A 22666-nucleotide genomic window follows, 5' to 3' on the forward strand; every position below is an offset into this window, starting at 1 on the left:
TGACAAGATGCCAGCAGCATCAACTCGATGCATCGAAGCCATCATTCTCCACCACGGAACATGGATGCCCATTGAAACCAAATGTCCTTGAACCATTCGATAACCAGCATTTGGCATCTGGTTTTTGATGGCTGATATGATGTTGTCAAGTTCTTGGTCAGTCATTGTGCTGTATGACCCTCTCACGGACAAGTCAAATTCTTGCATCCTACGGAAAATTGTCCTTCTTGATACACCAAAGCATTTAGCAATGTACAGCGGTAGAAGGACACCAGCAGTTTCTCTGGGATGTAGTTCTTCCTGAGAACCCTCAGGAAGTACAGTCTCTTTTGGGCCTTCTTCACAACCTCTGAAGTATGTGTCCCCCAGGTGAGGTCCTCGCTAATGGTGACTCCCAGGAAGCGGAAGTCTGAGACCCTCTCCACACAGTCCCCATTGATGATGAGTGGCTGGATGTTGTCTGCCTTTTTCCTGAAGTCCACGATGAGCTCCTTAGTCTTGGAGTGGAAGACTCCAAGAAGACTTTAAGAAGAATTAAAAAAGAAGAGGGATGAATAGTTACACAATGTGGCTGCTAGTCACAGAATAAACTACATAACAGATAACAGGGTGAAGTGGAAGCTTGTAATTAATTAATATACACATTATAGCATCCTAGCCATTCTCAATAATCTAATGTATTAGCTAACTAGGCAAGCTAATAATAATAATAAAATTTTTATTGGTAAAATTAGACACACTGAATTTAATAAAAGCTGAAAGAAATATGACTAAAGCACAACAAACTACTTACATGTGGCCTTGGTGCACTATTTTCGTGTTGCTGTTCAAGTTCCGAGGACATTGTCAAACGCCGAGCTACCCTAAGATAATTGAAGAAAGATGAGTCAAACTCATTAAATACAATAATAAAAACCTTTGAATGAAAAATTTGATTTAATTTTATCAATTTTATGTCGGATGAGGACTGTGGAAATATCGTAAAAACGATAATTGTTCTACAATTCACTAAACGAAATAGGCAGTTCTGTAATAGAATTCAATAATAAAAATATTAACAGAAAACCTTTGAATGGAAAAACTTGATTTACTTTTATATATTTTATGTCGGATGACAGACAGAGCGAGAGCACAGAATGCTGATTAGGCAGGAAACAGCCAATCAGAATTACTTCAAGTCTGCGATTGGCTGGTTTTGTGGCACTTTTGCAACACTGTGCCCAACTTGGGCGAGCGTACAAAAAGAGTTGAGCGAGCACAGAGTCGAGGTGCGTGAGAGCGAGAGCCACACTGTGAGCGAGAGCGCGGTGACCGAGTTGAGCGCGCGTAGGAGAGATTGAGCGAGCGTGCGCGGCAAGCTGAGCGAGAGAGACGCTGTGAGCGATTAGATTAGAACTCGAACTTTTTAGGATTCGATCCGGAGCTCTGAACGGATTAAGTTCAAATTCTGAGGTACCACTGTGTGTGTGTGTGTGTGTGTATATATATATATATATATATATATGCATATTTGGTCAGCTGTTGCACACCGAATTCGTGTTATTATAAAATGACTGTTTTTCCCTCACAAGATAACAACCCTACACATACCTTGAGGTTCTGTACTACAGTATATTGTCTTGTGAGGAACTATTTTGGAGAATTTGAGAAACTTTTGAGCACTTTTGGTTGTTGTAATATTTGCCTTGAGACGTTTACTTTTAACTGGTACTGTAATTATTTAGCACTGAGCTCTTTAAATTACATTAATGATATTGACACCAATACATACAGTAAACTGGTTAAATTTGCAGACGACACCAAAGCGGGTGGTGTAGCAGATACTGAACTAGCACCACAGAGGCTACAACAGGATCTTGATTTAATTAGCGACTGGGTTGACACCTGGCAGATTAAATTTAACATAGATAAATGTAAGGTAATCCATGCAGGGAGCAGAAATATAAAGTACAGATAATTGTATGTGTTTCACTGAAATAAAGGTAGCTGATTATGAGTGTATGTGTATGTTGATGCTTCCATGTCCCAGTCTCACCAGTGTGGGGAAGCAAAAAAAAAGCCAATAGGATGTTGGGTTACATCTCTATGTGTGTGGAGTTTAAGTCAAGGGAGGTGATGCTACAATTCCTTGGTAAGACCCCATCTAGAAAATTCTGTACAGGTTTGGTCACCATACTTTAAAAAGGACATTGCTGCCTTGGAAAGGGTGCAACATAGGGCTACACGAATGATTCCTGGTCTTAGAGCCAAATGGCTACTTCAATATTAGTTTAAATACTAGACCTTGTGGCCATAAGTGGAAATTAGCGGGAGAACATTTTAAAACAAATTTGAGGAAGCACTTCTTTACACAGCATGTAGTTAGAGCATGGAATAGTCTTCCTGTTAGTGTAGCGCAAGCTAAAACCCTGGGGTCCTTTAAATCAGAGCTAGAGATTTTAACAATTCTGAGCTATTAGATAAGTTCTCAACAAACAAGCTTGATGGGCCAAATGGCTTCCTCTTGTTTGTAAATTTCTTTACAAACAGGCAGTTTCAGCTCCCAGAATCAGGGTCAGCACAAAACACACACATACACACACATTCTTCTTGCCTAAGGCCTAAGACATTGACAACAATCCCACGATGTAGCTATTGAGCCCCTATTAGAACTTTTCTTTCACACTCCAACACATCATAAAGTGGCTCAATAATATTCAGATCTGGTGACTGTGCAGTCCATGTGAGATGTTCCATTTCATTTTCATGTTCATAAAACCACTCTGTCACCAGTCTTGTTGTGTGTATTGATGCATTAACATCTTGGTACATGCTACCACTTTCAGGGTTCTGTCTTGTCTCCATCAGGGCACGGACCGGGGAAGCAAAGGCAGATCTCGAGGTGTCGGGAGAACACCGGATCATTTTTCACCTGCCAGTACAGTTCCTGAAGGGCAAAAAACTTATAGGCGAGGGTCGGGGGCGCATGCGAAGTGGTGGTGAGACTAGCCTTGAGTGCTGGCAAAGCAGCGGGGAGACAAGCCATGGAAACCAAGTGCGCCAGGAGGTGCTCCTCTGAGACTGGTGTGAGGGGGTGGGGTGCTGCAGGAGCCGGTGGCACGAGACCAGGCGCCTCGGGAGCCGGCTTTGCAGAGGTAGGGGCTGGCGACCCGGGCGTGTGGAACGCTGCCGGGTCTAGAACCGTGAGGTAAGCCCCGTTAGCTGCTACGGGGAAGCAAGCAGAATTTGCCACCCCTCCACGATTCTTCCGCTTTGTGGCTGTGTTCTTCGGAGCCAGGGTTGGCTCAGGATTGGCTCAGCCTGTGAGGCAGGAGGTATTCTGCAGTCCAGAGCTACTCGCCTAAACACCCCCTTGGCTACCCCACTCCACAGTTGCAGCAGGTTTTGCAGGACTTCTTCCGCGAGGCCCAGGTCTTTAGACGGGGAAATCTCTTCCAGGAAGTCCCTCGTCTGTAAGGCAAGAGCTCGAGCTGCGGGGTCCTCCTTTATATCTGGCTGGTTAAGCCAGTATAATACCTCTACCACCAGACCGAGATACTCAGCCTCGGTCAGGTGAGGGTTTTTTTTTTTTTTTGAGTCCGTTCATTCTGTCTCCATCGGGGAAGCAAAGGCAGAACTCAAGGTGTCGGGAGAACACAGGGTTTAATCAAAGGCACACATTAAAACACATACACAGCGACTAACATCAATGACCAGACTGGGGAAAGAAACTTAATGTGGACATAAATACACCAGACTAATTAGACACAAGTAGAAACAGTCGGTAACACGGGGAATTCCACACGGGATAGATGAGGGGGCGTGGCACACTGGAGGATTGGACGATCTGGGCAGGATAGGTACAAAATGTTTTGAACAAATAGGTGAACATGATCCTCCAGAATGGTTCAGTAGTCCTTGGCAGTGACGTGTCCATCTAGAACAAGAAGTGGGCCTAGTGAATGTCATGACATTGCAGCCAAAACCATCACTGATCCACCCTTGTGCTGCAATCTGGGTATGCAACAGTCCATATTCGTGAAAGACAGTGAAGGTGGACTCATCAAAGAATAATACATGTTTCAAATTGTCCATAGCCCAAGATTTGTGTTGCTACCCCATTGGCGTAAATTATGGGGGGATTGGTTGTAGCCCCCCAATAAATCAAAACCAGCTAATACAACCCCCCAATAATCATGTTTCCCCCGTAATGGGTGGAGACCTCAACTCCCCCAATGTTCCAGCCAAAGTTACGCCCTTGTGCTACCCCCATTGAAATTGATGTCTGACATTGGCATGAGTGACCAAAGATTTGGCTATAGCAGCTCGACTATGAATACTGACCATATGGAGCTCCAAACAAACACTTGTGGTGGAAAATGGAGAATCGAGGTGTGCATTTAATTTTGCAGTGAGTCAGGCAGCTGTGTTTTTTTTTTTTTTTTTTTAGATGTAATCTAGTTTGGGAATCCCGTTCAGACAGCTTCCTCTTGTGTCCAGAGTTTCTCCTGTCCTTAGTGGTGACATGCCAATATTACCCTGGATACTGTGGCTCTCAATACACCACAAAAACTTACTGTCTTGCTCACAGATGCAGCAGACGCACACCAACAATTTGTCCTCTTTTGAACTCAGATATGTCTCCCATTAGGTTGTGCATATTACAATATTTTATGCACAACTGTGCTATTGCTCTGCTAATTTGTTTTTACTGATGGAAAGTGCAATCAGTTAAAACTGGCCACCAGGCTGTGTGTGACCCCCGGCTTGTTCGATCGTGTGTGCCACGCCCACCTAGTTACCTCATGTTGATTCCCGATTGTCATCACCTGTTGCCTTTTATTTTCTGCCTATCCTATGCATTTAGTCCGCGTCTGAGTCAGTATTCTCCAGTCCGGTCATTAACGTTAGTCTCCGTGTTGTTCTGTCCGCCCTTAATAAAACCCGTTTCTTGGATCTTCGGCTATCTGCCTTGTCATTCCCCGCGCCCTGCCTGCTTGCCGGACAGCGCGGCATAACACTGCGCATATATAGGTGTGAATTTTCAAAAACTATATGGCCCGTATTTCAGTTTCATTGCCCATCCCCTGTACATACCTACATAAAGGTAAGAAATCCTGTTATAAAACTTCAAATTGCATATGTGTCTGACACATTTTTCAGAATCTTTATCATTGTAAATTTACAATGGAATTGGTTTTACTGGGAGTAATATGCAATTAAATCTATTTTGAATACTTATGAACTAACCCAATTACTTAACTTACTTAGATCTCTTTTGTACTTTCACTCTCTTGCTGTATTGTCTCTCTCTTTATAATGCCTCATTACTTCCATTCTCATTAAATAGGCTTATTCTTTACTCCTGTTAACAGCCATCTTTGTGTTGCTGGTATATAATTCATTCTGTTTTAACAACCTTCATATATGACACCAACAACAAAGTATAAACAATTAAGAATTTTCAGTGTTCTATTACCTTCAGAACAAAAATATTATGTCCCTAATTTTATTCTATCGTTTTTATTTTTGTAAACAGGTGTTCTGCTACTTTGATAAAACAAACTCAGCATTAGTGAAGCATTAGGGATTTCCATGTTTTATGATCTCCCAAGATGGCACAAAACTGACAGCAACTGTACTAAACTCCAACGCCATCTTAATGAAAGTTTGCATTCCTCCTTGAAAATCAAAGTGTCTTACTACAATCCAGACAAGACTCTGCATTTAACCAATATGTGACATGAGCCACCACTGCATATTCAAAATGTCTTCGCTAGCTTAAAATGAAGAGTGGTACTGATAGGCGCAATGTTATCAAATCAAGTTAAGCTACCAATATGAACATCACAAGCCACAAATAATCAATATGTGATGTTCACAGAAGCTTCAGATTTTTTGAGGTAGTGACTGTGTCTGAATTCAAGGGCTGCATCCTTCGAAGGCTGTGTTCTTTGAAACTCAAACAGAAAGCTTGGAATGATCTGGCCTATGGATAATTTCCTAATTGTGTCACCGGCTGTTCCCACCCTTACACTTGAGTCATGAAGCTCCACTACTATTGCCTAGCTGGGCCACACCCACTTTACCTCTGCTTAATGAATCTTGAGATATGTTGGGCTGCAAAGGATCCATTGAGTGGATCCTTCGCAACTCAGCAATAAAAGGATGGTTAATTATACTGCATTTGAATGAATCCTCAAATTGAGCCAGCTTTGGCACACCATAGTGATGCATTTGGTCTTCGAATTGCAACCCCTGAATTCAGACACAGCTGCTGTGTAGACTCTATAACATTGTCATCGTGCATAATGGTGCTCAAAAGCACACATTATACTATACATACAAATAACTACTTGATCATTAGTGTAGTACATACTGTGTGTACTGTATGTATGATAGTATGCTTTGAAGCTGTAAGTAAACAGCCAAAGACCTGCATACAGCACAAGAGCCACAGCTTGCCAACCCTTGGTCTAGCCTGAAAAATTGTGAAAATGCTTGCAGCTGTACCGTGACATATTGTTAACAGAAGTGAAGGTCACATGAAGGCTAGTTGGTCAGCAATGCATGGAGTATTGTCTGGCTGCAGGTGCCACTCTCATACCCCACCACTCTCAGGCCCACTGGCAGAAATTATGGGGGTATTGTAACACCCCCCCAATAATCTAAACCAGCCAATTCAACTGCCTGGACCCCCTTAGATGGGTGGAGACCTTAAGCCCCCCAGTGCTTAACCCAAAGTTATGGCCTTGCTCAGGATGCTTCTGGTTCACGTATGTGCAGAACAATTCGCCACGTTCAAGCCTCACCACTCTTAGGACCCCACATGTGGAAAAGAGAATAAAATGATCATCATGTAACAATGTGTTATGTTGGCAGGAGACAGCAAGACAAGACTCAGCTCTCCAGCAAGGTGTCAACAAGCGAGGAGGCAAGGTTAACCAGTAAGACAGCGAAGCAACCAGAGCAGATGGGGAAGGAAAAGCTGGCAGGAAAGCCACACTGTAAAAAAAAAAACATGGTTTTAACTTAAAAAAGTTAGTGTCCGGGCTGCCTAACTATTTTCAGTTTACCAAAATTGAGATAACGAGTTGTGGTGATTTCTAAAGTATTTCAATTAAACTATTTCAATTAACTTTCCAAGTTAAATGAAATAGATATTAATTCAAGGACACTTAGGGCGTTTTTCCACCGCACCAGGTACCGTACTTTCGGTACTTCCATAAAGTGCCGAAAGTTTGGTACTTCTTTCATGTCGGTTTTCCACTGGCGTAAAAAATGGTACCGGCGCCAAATGACATCATCAGTGACCGCCCCTGACTGACAGCCCAAAATTAAAACTAATAGTTGAATATAAGAAATGTGTTTCAGTCAAGGAAAAGAATTACTCCGAGAGGAAAATTTTTTTGGAATTCTTTAATAGACAAGATCAATTGGAAGAAAGCATGGCTATTACCTTATAAATTTTGTATCCCCAACAAAGCAAAAGAAGTACATTTAAAGATTTTGCATAATATATACCCCACAAACGAGATTACATCCAAATTTGGTAATATTCATTTCATTTGCAATTTCTGTAATGTCAGTATTGAATCCATTGTTCATTTGTTTTTTGAATGTCCCCTTGTTAAAACTTTTTGGATTGACTTATCTAAATTATTTTCTTCGAAATCGAATGAACCTATTAATTTTACTATGTGCGATATATTTTGTTACTTTTCTCATGGTAAATACAACATTGAATATATAGGAAATGTATTTATTTTATTGGGAAAATATTACATTCATAAATGTAAATTTTCATCAATACTCCCAAAATTATATAATTTTCTCTGTGATTTCAAATACATAATTACAACGCTTAAAAATGTTAATAACAGAAAAAGTGCCAAACTTGTGAAATTATACAATGATTTAATGAATGTTACATAAATTTTCTTTTTACATTTGTCCTTTTTTTTTTACTTGTAGTTAATAGGTTATTTATTTATAGTTCACTGTTTATGTCTTACTGGTTCTGATTATATTTTGTCGTACATTGTTATACTGTAATGTTGTAATTATATATACCTCTAAATAAAAAAATTAAAAAAAACTAATAGTTGAGGCTGGAAAATGCGGTTTATTGTTATGTCAGCTTCTATCACAGTATAATCGATTCAGTAAAATCCAAATCATGCTGCCATCAATTACGTTTACATAGGTACACTTACTTTGGCTAAGCCGATCAAAGCAGTAAGAATTAGCTTACTGCCAATTCAGTCTTTTGAAAGCAAACAAATTATTTAATTATGTTTTTTGATTTCCAAGCGGCATTGTTCGGTGTTTCGCGTGTGCCCCATTTCTTCCAAGCGGCTTGGTATTACGGTGTTCCGGGCAATTAAGTTTCCCTATATTTCTCCTGTCTATCAGGAAATAATGTTTCCCCTAGTATTAAAGCAAAGAGGTATGTGAAATGTCTGAAAATCACTCAGGTACATTATTACATATGAATACAGTAGGTCGTCACGCATAATATAGTCTTATAAGCAATACTATACCGTTTTCATCAATAAATACCTCTATCCAGCGAATTAAGTAATGTCATTTATTATCTGTAAAAACAAAAAACATACAAAAGGCATGTAATGTTTTAAAATTAATATATGGCTTGTTTACCTCGTAAAAAGACATGAAAACAACAGCGAAACCGTGTACAAATCAGCGCGCGACAGGGGAAACTGAACTGAACTGCTCCGAACGGCAAAAACTTTTTTATTTCGAGTCGTGCCATCCAAATCCCACTTGATCTGTTCATCCGATCATATGGCGATTAAAGCCTGTGTTTCCTCGTTTGTCCATCCTTCCATTTTACTTTTTTATATTTTTGTTTCTACTGCTTTTTATTTTGTTTCTCGCTGTGTATTTCAAAAGATGGCGGTTGTATTTTGTGTTTCAGCGGCAGGCTATTTGCATAACCAATCGACAGCAAATACGTTTGCAAGTCCCACCCCAAAGTACCGAAGTACCAAAGAAGTACCCCAACTGGTTTGGTACTTTTGGTACTCGAGATTTCGGTACTGGTACTCGACCGGAAGTCAATGGAAAAGCGAAAGTACCGTACTTTTTGCGGTGGAAAAGCGCCCTTAAATCCTTTTGTACTGATAACTTAAGAAAATAAGTGTAAAGTGATTTTTAATGATTCAAAACAAACTAACTTTCCACGTCAAGTAAACATGATATCAATTCAGGTGTATTTAAACCCTTTAGATTTTATAACTTGATCTCAAATTTAGTTAACCTAATGTTTCTACTTCTTTCCCCTGGAATTTTAAAGCTGAAAATACTTCAATCTCCAGTTCAGTATGCTCCAGTTCACATGATATTAGCAAACAAGTACACTGTATCAGACATTACTGTCAGCATCGGGTTCGGGCGAACCGGAAATCAGGCGAGTTGCAGCCAGTAGGTCAGGTAACGGGGTTTATTTGGAGGGACGGACATCCAACGAGACAAGATCTGGGGAATACAGACTGAGACTCGGACTAAATACACAAGACTAGGTAACAGAACGAGCTACAGGTGGGAACAATTAGGGCGAAACAGAAGGTAATGAGGTGGGCGTGGCACACATCGGGAGCGGACGGAGCGGGGCGTGACATAACCCCCCCCCAAAGGCGCGCACACCGGGCGCGCCAGGGAGGAGGCGACGGACGGGACGAGGGAACAGGACCTGAAAGACAAAACAGAACGTCAACCAAACCCAGGGAACAGGACGGAGACGCAAAAGACGAACAGGGACGAAACGAAGGACAGGACCTGACAGAGAACAGGGAAGGCGGAGAGACAGACCCAGAAGGGAGACACAGGGGGAACACCCACAGGCGACACGAAAGGGCCAGGGGTGCCAAAAGGAGGGACAAAGGGACCAGAAGGAGAAACAGGCGGGACGAACGGAAAGGGAGGAGGAACAAGGGGAGCACGAAAAGGCCCAGGCGGGCGACGGGCAGCGGCCGGAGGGGCCGCAGGGGAGAGGGAGAAGGGAGCAGGAGGGGACCACCCAGGGGCCAAGGGAACGGGACGAGGGAGTGACGGAGGGGACACGGAGGGAGCAGGAGGGAACACCAGGGAAGGCAGGCAGGAGGGGGAAGCCGCGGCAGGCGGAGGCGCAGCCGGAGCCGGCGAAGGCGCCGTCCGACGCCAAGCCGGAGCAGGGGGGCCCGGAGGCGGCCGACAAGGAGCCGGAGGCGGGACCGAGGACCGGCACCGAGGATCCAGGGGGGGACCCGGCGGCGACCGCCGACCCCGAGGCGCAGGACCCGCAGGCAGCCACCGAGCCACAGCCAGGGGCCGAACGGGCGAGCCAGGGGGCAGGGAGGGCGGGACCCGGGTCCTACGCCTATGTCCCCGTCCCTTGCTGGAGACGGAGAGTCGGGGTCCTGGGGGGCATCGGCCTTGCCGGGGTAATGGCCAGGGAGTCTCAAGGGAGGTCAAGTCTGGGCAGACAAGTGTCTTGGCCTCCAAAGAGGCAACAGGCGGGGTAGCCAGAGCCTCGGGTGTGGCCGCAGGCAGAGCGGCGGCCTCAGGCGGGGCCACGGGCAGGACTGGAACGGCGGCCTCTGGCGGGGCCGCAGGCAGGACAGGAACGAAGGCCGGCTGGACAGGCGAGCAGGGCTGGGCCGGCTGGACAGGCGAGACGAGCAGGTCAGGTGAGACGGGCTCGGGTGTGCGGCCCGCAGGGGGCGCCTTATCTAGCGCCACCAGCACGCGGGTAGCAGGGGGTACTACCGTGGCAACCTTAGGCAGTTCATGTGCCGGTAGGACAGACAGTTCAAGTGCCGGCAGGGCAGGCAGTTCCGGTGCCGGCAGAACAGACAGTTCAAGTGCCGGCCGGATGGGCGTTGCCCTCCCGCGACCAGCAGGGGGCGCCGTCGCGGGGCAGAACCCCCCCCCAAAGGCGCGCACTCCGGGCGCGTCCGAGAGGGACACCCCGGCGGGCGCCACCAGCACGCGGCCAGCGGGGGCCGTCTCGGCGGGCGCAGCCTCCACGCGGCCAGCAGGGGGCGCCTCGGCGGACGCCACCGGCACGCGGCCAGCAGGGGGCGCCTCGGCGGGCGCAGCCTCCACGCGGCCAGCAGGGGGCGCCTCGGCGGGCGCTGTCACCCCGCGGCCAGCCACCGGGACTGCAGGCAAGCCAGGCAAGACAAGCGGGTTCAATGGGACAGACGGGTCAGGCAGGAAAGGAGGCGCCGCTGACAAGGCGGCGGAAGCTGCAGCAGACTGTGCCGCGGGCAGAGCGGCAGAAGCTGCAGCAGGCAGGAAAGGCAGTGCCGCGGGCATTAGGGAGCAGGCACCCAGGAAGAGCGTTGCCTCTCCCTCATGCTGCGCTCTACGCGGCTTTCGCCGCTTCCTTCCGGAGCGGCGGGGGTGAGCGGCCGAAGCCGCTTCAAGCTCAGTCTTGCGCTGTGAGAAAGTCGTCTGTCGCTGGGTGGCTGGAGCCTTCGCAGTCTTGCTTACGACCGGGATGAAGGTAGGTGGCGAGCCGGGGGGCGGTTCCCAGTTGGCATACCCCAGGGGGGCCAGCCAAACCGCCGCTCTCTCCCTTAGCAGCAGTAGGTTTCTGCCTACCTCGATTCGCTGCTGTTGCTCACTGGGGTGGACCTTCCTGTGCAGGAGATCCCAACACCGGTCGACCAATCGACGGGCCACTGGATCCTCCTGCAGCTCGAGGAGGTTAGTCCAATGGAGGACTTCTTCTTCCGGGGGGAGACCTTCCCCAGAAGCGCTGAGCTTGTGTGAGAGTTCCGTCATTCTGTCAGCATCGGGTTCGGGCGAACCGGAAATCAGGCGAGTTGCAGCCAGTAGGTCAGGTAACGGGGTTTATTTGGAGGGACGGACATCCAACGAGACAAGATCTGGGGAATACAGACTGAGACTCGGACTAAATACACAAGACTAGGTAACAGAACGAGCTACAGGTGGGAACAATTAGGGCGAAACAGAAGGTAATGAGGTGGGCGTGGCACACATCGGGAGCGGACGGAGCGGGGCGTGACAATTACTGCTTACAACAAAATATTTAAAAGAACAAAAAAATGATTCAGTTCTTTTTTCAGTTTAATGACAGAAGGGCAAGGTAATACAAATAATCTTTGGTCTAAATCTCAAAACCTCAAGTTTTCAACACAGTGTATGAAGCCAGTGTGCGTTTGTATTCATCACAGAACATGTTTTGCCATATAAGCAAAAAATCCCAACTCTACGATGTGCACCAATAAACACTGCTGACACAATACAATGTATAACAAAAAAAATGTTGTAAAATCAAAAGTTGGTCCCACTGGACTTTGTCATTGACAAATGAAACTGAAATTGTTCAACTTAAGTCAGGGTGTTTGTGACAGTGGATACTATGTAAGAGATTTCTGGTGCAGATTTTAGGTAAGACAGAACACTGAACCATTTGCTACACTAGAATGTGTACAAATATGCACATAGTCCTAATAATCAGTTAAACAAAGCACAACAAAAAAGGTAGGCTAAATTTCAACCTCGATAAGTTCAAGCTTGTTAGGTGGTCAAAAAAATATGTCTTAGCTTAATGACAGAACAGCACAGTCATAGAAATAACCTTGCATCAGCTTTCAATAAAGACCTCAGGCTGAATAAGATAACTTACAGAGAAGCCTGTAAATGCAAGTTTGTGTATGCTAGGCCATCACAGAACACAACCTTATGTGTAAAATTAAATCAGTCCCACAGGACTTCATTGACGTACTGTAATTGAAAATTGAGACTTTTACATCTTTTTGGTGCCAAAACAGAAAACTAAGCCATTGGCCATACTAGAATATGTGCAAATAAGTGCATAATAGATCAAGTAAAACAATGCTCAACAAAAATGGTAGGCTACAGTATTACCAAAAGACTTTTTAGTATAGACATCAAATCCTTAAGCTTGGAAGGTAAATAATATCAGTCTTTTGTCAACTGACAACCTTGTGGGAACGCTCAATTGAGCGGTTAATAAGCATAATTATAGTGGGGAAGCCGAATTCAAAAAGAAAACTGTGGAAAAGATTCTACTCCGTTTTACGAAAAAGTCTGTTCTTCAGACCATGAACCCTCGCAGAGCAGTGGTCAGCACCAATGTTCATGAGAACCTTCTGGATGACTTCAAAGGTGTATTGTAGCTCCATTGGATAGTCAATGTTCAACACATAGTGTAGACCCATTAGCATAGCTACTGCTTTTTAGAACTCCTTGATGTCATGCAGGATGATTTGATCCTCAAGCACCACAGACATGTCAAGGAGGTCCTCTCCATCTTTTTTTCAAAATGATACCGACATTCATATCTTTTGCCATGCTCTCTTCAGTGTCCGTGGCCTGTCCAAACAAAGGGAAAATAAGTACTGGTGTGGAGTTTGGAAAACTTGAGTTGTGGGACTAATGGGTTGAAGATTTTGCACAATGTCAGAATAATCAAGTGGTTTTCACATTGACACTCCTGTCATTCCCCACCATAGAGGATAGGGAATTTTTAAGCTCCGCCCATCCCCCATTGCCTCAAATGTCAACTTCAAAACATGTTTCCACACTAAATTCATGTTACATTTTCTATCCATTCTCTTGGGCCTGTTCGCATTGTTTTAATTAATATGTAGGTCTTTGCTTATATGTTACTGTTTTGTGTGGATCATGTCAATTAATAAACTGTCCAACATGAAGCAAATTTTCTAGGGAGCACACACCAGGCCAACAGTCAGATGTTGAATGATAAGTGTCATGCCTGTCAATGAGTGTTTGTGGCCCAAATTTGAGTGGTACACGCAGCTCCGCCGATATAGGCAGATCTTTGCTGGCACATTTGCCACATCAAAGACAACAGAGTCATGGGCAATCAGCATCATAATCAGTTTGCTCAAATTGGTCTGGTGTTTGCTCATAGGTCATAGTACAATAGGTCATAAAATCAGGCTAACTTCAGCAGTCCTGAGAAAGGACTTGAATGGGATCCCTCGGGGATTACCCTATGGACTCCCTCTCCCTCGCCCCACCGAGATCGACGCCCCCTTAGCCTGTCAGTGTCCCAGAAGGGAAGGGGCCACAGGCGTCGGGCCCAGTTCCCGCCAGCCCTGCTTCCTTGCTCGCCCTCGCCCGCCTTGGCTGGGGTTCCGGGGTCGCCTGCGGCGCCTCCAGCTTGGGGTCGTCGGTCGCCTCCGGGTCCTTCCCCGGTCCCTCTGTGCCGGTCCTCGGCCTCTCCTCTGGCTCCGTGTCGGTCGCCTCCGGGCCCCCCTACTTCGGCGGGGCGTCAGACGGCGCCTTCTCCGGCTGCTCCTCCGCCTGCTTTGGCTTCCCCCTCCTGCCTGCCTTTGTCGGTGTTCCCTCCGTGTCCCCTCCGTCTCTCCCTCGTCCCGTTCCCTCGGTCCCTCTCCCCTGTGGCCCCTCCGGCCGCTGCCCGTCGCCCGCCTGGGCTCCCTCGGGCTCCCTGTTTTCCCCCATTCGTTCCGGTCTGGTCCCCCCTGTCTGCTCCTCCTTTCTTTGTCCCGCCTGTTTCTCCTCCTCATCCCTGTGTTCCTCCTCCGTGCACTCCTGGCCCCTTCGTGTCGCCTGTGGGTGCTTCCTCCGTGTCTCCCTTCTCTGTCTGTCTGTCCGCGTTTCCGGTCTTGTGTGGGGTTTTGTCGTGGGTTTTGCCCCTGTGCCTGTTTTGTGCTTCTGTCTTGTTCCCAGTCTCTCGTTGATTTTCTGCTTTTGTTTTCCAGCTCCTGTCCCTCGTCTCATCCGTCGCCTCCCCTTTGGGGGGGGTTATATCACGTTCAGCTCCGAACACTCCTCGTGTGTGCCACGCCCCCTCATTACCTCCTGTCGGAATCCTGTTACGTTTGCCTAGTCTCGTGTATTTAGTCCTAGTCTCAGTCAGTTTTCCCTAGATTTGTCATTGTGATGTAATGTTGCGTTTGATGTCCAGCCTCCGTTTCCCTGCCTGTTCGTCGAATAAACCCCGTCTATCCTGACCCACGGCTCCGCTTGACTGCTTGACCGCCAGCTCACTAGCCTGAACGTGACACAGACAAACATTACTTTCAGCTAGATCTGCACAAAGACCTAGGCCATCTTGCAGCCAGAAAACACAATGGCAATTTGACAGACAACATGCCACTTTTTGTCTGTAACTTGAGTCCGGGCATGGGAACTCAGATGGGTAAGAAAGGTGGTAAGACAATGTTAACAATGAAACAATGTTATTTATCCAACTTAATTTGGTATAAACATTACTGTTACCCCCAAATCCAAAATTAAAACTGCAAATTACTAGCCTATAACCCTGATTAACAGGGTTCTTGCAGGTTTCAGTAAGTTAAATTTAAGACCTTTTAAGACCATTATGAGTAAAATTTAAGACCAACACGATGCATTAATAGAAACATTCGAATGATACCAGAAATTCTCATATTTTATGTCACTCATATCCTTAGCCCAACATCCACATATCATATGTGTTTACAAAGTGCATTTCAATAAGTTCACATGTGTTTAAAGCATGTGGGAGTGGTATTTTAAGGTTTAAACTATAAAAAAGATTATGTATATTGTCTTTCTATATCGCGGATTTTCACCTATCGCTGATGGGTCTGGCACGTAAGTTCCGCAATAGGCGGGGGATCCAGACCCATCAGCAATAGGTGAAAATCCGCGATATAGAAAGACCATATACATAAACTAGAATTGCAATTCTGTGTTATTAATAATCATATATATATCAGAACTGTAATACACCTTACATATGCCATGAGGTACCAAACTGTGTTTAATAAAAGCTGGATGGAAAAAAAAAAAACATTGGACACGACATCAGGAATCAAATGTTTATTTTTTTCAGATAAGAGATACCAGCCTAAAAAAACTAAACAAGAGAAACCAATAAAAACATTGTGATATAATTTAAAACCTCTAACTGTCTGATTTTTAGCTGTATGTTTACTGAGTCACGCCTTTCGGCGGAGAAGCAGCACAGTAGTGATGGCTGATTCGCGAACGAATCGTTCTTTTTAACTCATTTTTTTTAGTGAACGGGTTGCACAAATTCGTAAGTCTGAACGAATCGGTTTTTAAAATTATTTTAAAACGTTTTTAAAACTGATCTTTTGCTATTCAACATCCAAAAGCATCCCCCGCAAGTTCGGATTTATTTTTCATGTTCCGTCTGCGTTTGTCTTGAACATAAGAATAAACTATAAAATGGATGTCAGTTACATTCGTCACTTTTACGTTCGTAGATTTCCATCTGGTGCCGAGAACACCCAAACGGCCAAGTACCTGGTCTCTAACTCACTGACTCCAAAAAACCCGAGAGGCTGTTCAATGAACAAATCGAAGTTACGGGTTTTCGGACACTCGGTGAATCAAAAGAGCCTGTTCGATGAACGAATCGAAAAACTTACGGGTTTTCGGACACTAGGTCAGTGAATCAAACGAACGGTTCGTGAACCGATCCCAAGAGCCCTCGCGGCGTTTACAGTGGAAAAGCAGTTGCGCTGTTAAAAGGAAAAAAAAAAAAGCAGATCTTCATCATTCATCACAACAGCATGGCATTTAGACCTCTGCACAGATTCTGTGATTCTACTGTCCTTAAGTTGTAATTTGCATTCTCCCTTAGGAGGCGTTGCAGCAACCCCCTTCCCCTCCTGCGGCTTCCTCCACTCGGACCTCCCTCCACTCTTCGGCTTCATAAGCTGCATGCGCACTGCTTCACCATTTCATTCGTTTTTTTTCCCCCCTGTGTAGGCTAGAACAGACAATGTGCTTTCCCTTTACAAGCACATGCTTGAGTTGGACTGCAGGAGGAAACAACTGCAAATAAAGAAACTGAAGCTTGAAATTCAACAGCTCGAGCATGAAAAGAGGGTATTGCTATACATTCATCAGTATTACATCTATATATGTACCATGATTAATTTATCGATTTTACTTTGTAGGAGAGGGAGAGTGGCAACCAATAAAACAATCAGACTTCAATGTGGTCATGATCTGAGTTTTTTATTTTAATGAGTGAAACACTGGTTTGTGATTGCATCTCTCACTGCACATCCTGTGGGGTGGTCGAGGGTCACAGGGTCAACAATGTCTGGAGGCATGGGCAGCGGAGTAGGGGTCTTTTCTTTCTTAATAGTTGCAATATTATGTAGCACCACACATGCTGACACCACCTGACAGGCCCTCTCTGGCCGTACTCGTAGGCCTTTGAGGCAAGTAAAACGTGCCTTCCCAATGCCAAATGTCATTTCTATCCTGACCCTTGTTAGGCTGTGGGCAGCATTGAATTGTATTTGGAGCCTTGTTAGAGGGTCAGGATAAGGAGTTACCAAGTGCTTCAGGCATGGGTATCCCCGGTCCCCCAGCAACATGCCCTTTGAAGAAATTGAGAGCAACTGTCACACGCAAGTTTGTGCAACAAAATCTGTAGAATACTGATTGCCTTACCTTCTTCAAATCTTTGAGAGAGAATGGACTCCCTGAAAATGCGAGAGTCATGTACTGAGCCTGGCCACCGTGCGTCCAGGCTTGTGACCATTAACTGGTGGTCACATGTCATCTAAGGATTGAAAGCCATTCCAAAGCTTATTCTGCTATTCTAAAGTCATGTTCATATGACACATAATAGAAGTTGAGCCAGTGTTTCACAATCAAATGATGTACTACAGGACTAAACATAGGCATATGTGTAGTGAGGAAACAACTATAGGAACCTGTCTAACTTTTCCTTAAAGATAAATACAGTGATACCTCGGTATGCATCCTTAGTATATTCCATATCCTTGGACTTATACCTAACAGGATGTATTCCGAGGTAGCACTGTACTACTTGAGAGACTCTCTCAGCCCTGCTCTTTAAAACTAAGGAAATTATGGATTTGATCAACTGGTCTCTCAACGCAATGGACACCATCTTCTCGAAGAGAAGCCCAGGTTCAGGGGAACCTGACTGTCCTGCAGGAACATACGCAGCTGGCTACACGATGGACGGATGGGAGAAGTGGAGGGTCGTGTGTCTGGCAGCTCTTTCCGTGGAGGACATCGAAGACATTTACCTATTCGGAACCATGATTACAGGTCTGATGCTGATTGGATTAGGCATTGCCCTGTGTTGGGTTGAAATTGTATATATATTATCACTCACGTGTATTCTCAAGGATGCATAACTTGTTCCATGTAGCAACTGTGTAAATGCTCAACAGTAACTTTCTATCACGTGCAGCAGACGAGGCCACCTCTGATGCACGTTCTGTTGTTCCTGTTCCCACTCTCACATTCCCATTGCTTCCATCCCATTCTAAAATGTTGTTCACACCCACAATGTAACCTGATATCAGTATGTTTACCTTATAGTATAAATAAACTCTGTCGAGGGGCCACACCTTTGTAGCTCACACTGAGGTGGGGTTACCCTTGCAGCAAGTAAATCAGCGCGTGTCTCATACTCTGTGGGCCGGCAGCCAGGGGAGCTGATCACTCTCCCCGACACCCTGACTTATCGGAAATTGAAGAAAACGGTGACAGCCGTTCAAAACCCAACTAGGCTGGCCGGGATGATTGACGGACTTGGCAGAGTTGTTGGCGCCCAGACTATGGCTATAGATCGCAAACTGGATAACATCACTGTGTCTAATGACCGCAGATTTAATAACATCACCATGACTATGGACCGCAGATTTGATAACATCACGGAGAGGCTCACGGCTCTGCAAAGGATTTTGGATAGCGGAGACCAGCATGGACATTAGAGGAGCTGCGAAATTACAGTTTCTCGCCTGAAAATCCAAACAACTCCATTCTATCTGCTTTTGGCTCCCCCCTAATCAGCACGGGCCTTGGCTAAGGCCGCTGCTGAGCTCAACAACTCCCCCTGAAGAACAAGGCAGTGAGACTCTCTTGCATTCCTCTCCCCCAACCACAAGGACACCCCACCCCCATCCCACGCCTTCGCCGCTTCATACCCCCAGCGTGAGCGAGCGGGTCTATGTACTGTACAGCGCCGTTGGCTGCAGGATCGGACGGCTGTTTGTCTATGCTGGACTACCCCCACCTCCCCATTCCCCTCCCCTGTTGCAAGTCTCGACTTTAGTGTTGTGAGATGTGGTGACTATGTGCTTATTGCTGAGGTGTTTTTTTTCTGTTCCTATATTGTACTCCCTACTGGAGTACAGTCTGGGGGCTGTTTTTCTTTTTATTCACCTCCACTCTCCTCACGTAATCTTGTTTCTCTGAGTTTTCCTATAGTCCCCTGTCTTCCTGACCTGTCTGCCCCCTATAATGTTTGTGTACAGGTATGTGATGTTTGTATATGTATGGTCAGGTTGATGGCCAGTTTTTTCGCTGGTACTTGTGACTAGTGACATGGTGTATTGAAACAGCAATAAAGGGTTTCATCAATCAATCAATCAATCAAAAATAGTGCATCAGTCATGACAAATATACGTTAGAGAAGAAGCCAACAAATTCCAAATCACCACCTTATGTGAGGAGAAGGTGAACCTAAGGTACACTTGTAGTCACTAGCCCATATATCAGATGTAAAAGCATATTATGAGAAAAATACCTGTACATTGATGCTGTGAATAGATTTGCGATTCACGTAATCGCCCTCGTGCTCTCCCAGGGGTGCACTGATTGGGATGTGTGTGCAATCGATGATGCCTAAGACCCTTGGGAATCCTATGAGAAATTGTGTCAGCAGAAGCAATTTCCCTATGACAATAGAATAATTTCATACTGCGATTTACCTGCGATTGCATGAAACCCTTCTTTATTCCGCAGAGCACTTAAATGACCAGGGAAAACCACAAATGCATCCAACAGTTTAGATTGAGCAAGCACCACTTTGCGAACCGCACGACAAACATTATTCTTGCTCAGATGTTCAGTATCACCGATGGAATACATAAACTGGCCACTGGCAAAATATCGCAGTGCGAGGCATACTGTATGCTCGATTGTGAGGGCATTGCTGCGGCGAGTGGAATTAGAGACCTCTGGACCGAGCAACTGGCAAAGGTAATGAATTCCCTCAGATGAAAATTTGTACATTTCATGGAGAATATCGTCCGGGTATGCCAGCGGATTCTGGCGATCTCTAAAAACCCTCGCCCTGCGGAGAGAGCCCCTTACGATTCACGTGCCAATGTTATACGGATCATCCAAGTACGCCGGCATTGTCTTCGGGGAAATTGTAGTGGGAGGGGCGGTGCTCATATAGGGCTGGCTTACGTGGAAACCTCGACTTAACCAAGAACAAAAACTGCTCGGAGCAGTTTTGAGACTTAGCGTAAATGCCATAGCAACATGTCTCGACTAAAACCTACCCACATTTCGTAGTACGGGTTAATCGCGAAGTTACACCACACGTAATCAAGTTACTCACAAAGTTACCCCGATAAGCCAGTTACCCCGCTTTGTAGTACAGGCCCCAGGTGAACGAGGGTTTATTAGAAAGGAGACAAAACAGGAACATCGAAGAAGCGCAAGACAGACGTCAATGACCGGACTGGGGAAAACATACCTAACGCAGACTTAAATACATTAGACTAATGAAAACAACTAGAAACAGCTAATAAACACGGGGATTCCACACGGGGTTAAGGAGGGGGCGTGGCACACGGGAGGAGCGGACGAGTGGGGCAGGACTTTTAATCTGATTTTTTAGATTTCCTAAGCAATTTTTATTCAAATAAGTCTTTTTTCATCTCCATTTTGCTTTTTATTGTCTTGGTTTAACTTTTTAAAATCTTGTTTTTATAAAGCACATTAAATAACCCCTGTGTATGATTATAAAAACTTGCCTTGCCTTACCATAAGGAGACCGAGAAACGTTCTCCTCAAGACCACACGAACAACTAAGAACTATATGCTGGAAACTAAGACATACACAAGGTAACTCCATGAAAAGCTCTGTAAAAGTAGAAATGTGTTTCTTTTATGATAAGATAATGTGAGCCAACTGGCTAGTAGTTGCCTTTTAACTGAAAAAATTCACTCCAGTCATCAGAGAAAAAACATTTACATTGCAATAATGTATGGCATGAAATAAACTTGTAACTATATCATTCAGTAATACAAATAATAAAACAACATACCGTTCACATTGGCCTCAAGAACTAAGTTAGCGCTTGATTCCCCTGCACTCCCCTGTTGTGGCTGAGCGTGCACCTGATGTCAGTGGCTGAAAGTGCACATTCTGCAGCCAGACCCTTCTCAAACCAACGGACTAGTTTTACAGCGTTTTACTATTTTATTTTCTGCGGACAACGCTTTTTGGGAATGAACGGAGGTAAGAATTTTAAGACTTGGGTAAATTAAATTTAAGACCTAGGATGAAAATCTGGGCATTTTTAAGACATTTTAAGGCCTTAAATTTAACTTTATGAATTTTAGACTTTTTAAGACCCCGCGGGAACCCTGGATTAAATACACTTACCTGTTGCTCTGTAAATAAAGCTGGCCACTTAATCTTCACCTCTGCCACAGATGATTCTTCTTCCACAATTTGTCCGCAAGGAGAAGGTGCTGACCATCATTTCTTCAATTTTCTCTGATCTCTTCTTCTTCATCTCTCTAATAATCTGCAATCTCTCTTCTTCCAGGATTCTTCACTGGATTGTAGGCTACATGAAATGTCCACTTAGAAAGATTAAACAAGCAAATCATGCAGCCACTGTGGGAAAGCCTCAACCTTTGGGCCATGTAGCAGCTATAAAATACACGTTTGACTCGGTAACGCGCCTTGCGGGGCAGCTAACCGTTATACAAATGCTGTGACATCCACATAGTAAGCCGGAGATAAGTGGTCGTCACATGCTTTGTGCCAATGTGTTGGTAACTTCCACAATTTGGTCGCTAAAACAACCCCCTTCATAGAAATACAAGAGCCGTTTAAAACGTAGCTACCTCACAAACATAAACAAAATAAGACAAAATGTCTACTAGCTATCCATAGCACTCCTTCTGTTCTTTTTCATGACTCAAACTACCATGTTTCTAGACGGTTATAAAAGTTACATTGAGGTCCACTCCGTTTTGCAAGTCGTCTCTGGTGTTAATTGCCATTAATATTCAACAAATACACGTTTTAAACAAGCCATATCTTAACACTGTAATTTTGAATCTTATTAACATTTCACTCTGACCTACAGCCTCCATTAACTAGCCTGGTTTAAAACAGAGCCGTATTGGGACAAAGGGCGCTAGTAGAATTTTATATTATATTGTATGTTGTGCAGTTTAGCTGCTAACAGCATTTCAGCTAGTTGCTTTAATAGACCAAACTAACAAGTGTTTTACTTTAAGCTGTTAATGTTACTTACTTTATTAGTCTTGAAGTTTCTCCAGCGCGGTAAAGAAGATCTTCGGATTGCCTTGTAGTGAACGAGAGAAAACGGCAGACAGGTGCAACTAGTTTCTTTGTTCAAAGTGCTTACGCATGAAGAACCAGCCAATCACAAGACCGTTCATCTGGATATTGTTTTGACTGTCATTCTTAATTTCAGTTAAATATTGTTTTGAGGTCTAATTAACTAATTAATTAATTGAGTTCAGACCTCAAAAAACAAAAAAACTAGTTATCACAACAATTTCCATGTTTTGTAGTTATTATGACAGTTAATTGTAAGTTATCATAAATAAAAGGAAGTCTTATTTTTTACAGTGC

This window comes from Paramormyrops kingsleyae, chromosome 17 (assembly GCF_048594095.1).
Source record: "Paramormyrops kingsleyae isolate MSU_618 chromosome 17, PKINGS_0.4, whole genome shotgun sequence".
NCBI classification, from domain to species: Eukaryota; Metazoa; Chordata; class Actinopteri; order Osteoglossiformes; family Mormyridae; genus Paramormyrops; species Paramormyrops kingsleyae.